The sequence below is a fragment of the Oryzias melastigma genome, linkage group LG18 (genome assembly GCF_002922805.2).
Source record: "Oryzias melastigma strain HK-1 linkage group LG18, ASM292280v2, whole genome shotgun sequence".
Taxonomy (NCBI): Eukaryota; Metazoa; Chordata; class Actinopteri; order Beloniformes; family Adrianichthyidae; genus Oryzias; species Oryzias melastigma.
In genome coordinates, this window is record NC_050529.1 from 18,393,664 (window position 1) to 18,393,877 (window position 214).

The 214-nt window shown below is 41.6% G+C and overlaps 1 protein-coding gene and 1 long non-coding RNA gene across 3 annotated transcripts in view; one reads left to right on the plus strand and one right to left on the minus strand.

Annotated features, from left to right (window-relative positions):
* Positions 1 to 214, plus strand: part of LOC112156159 — a gene marked incomplete in the record, with an annotated part of 59,262 nt that overhangs the window by 57,206 nt on the left and 1,842 nt on the right.
* Positions 1 to 214, minus strand: part of LOC118600027 — an 8,425-nt gene that overhangs the window by 307 nt on the left and 7,904 nt on the right. The window lies entirely within an intron of this gene.

Here is a 214-nt window from a genome sequence, read left to right on the forward strand (position 1 = left end):
CAGAGTCTATTGACAGTCTCAGGTGAGAAACCTGTTCAGCGGATACGCCCCAAATGCCACCTACTGTAAGCGCATAAACTTTTTTTTCAAAATTGTTTTGTTTCCATTAGGAGGATTTATTATCGAAATTCCAATTTTCTCATAACCGCGTCTAAGAGCGCAAGTATCCGGGGACGTGTGGATGGAATTATTTTGAAAACGATCACGTGTGGAC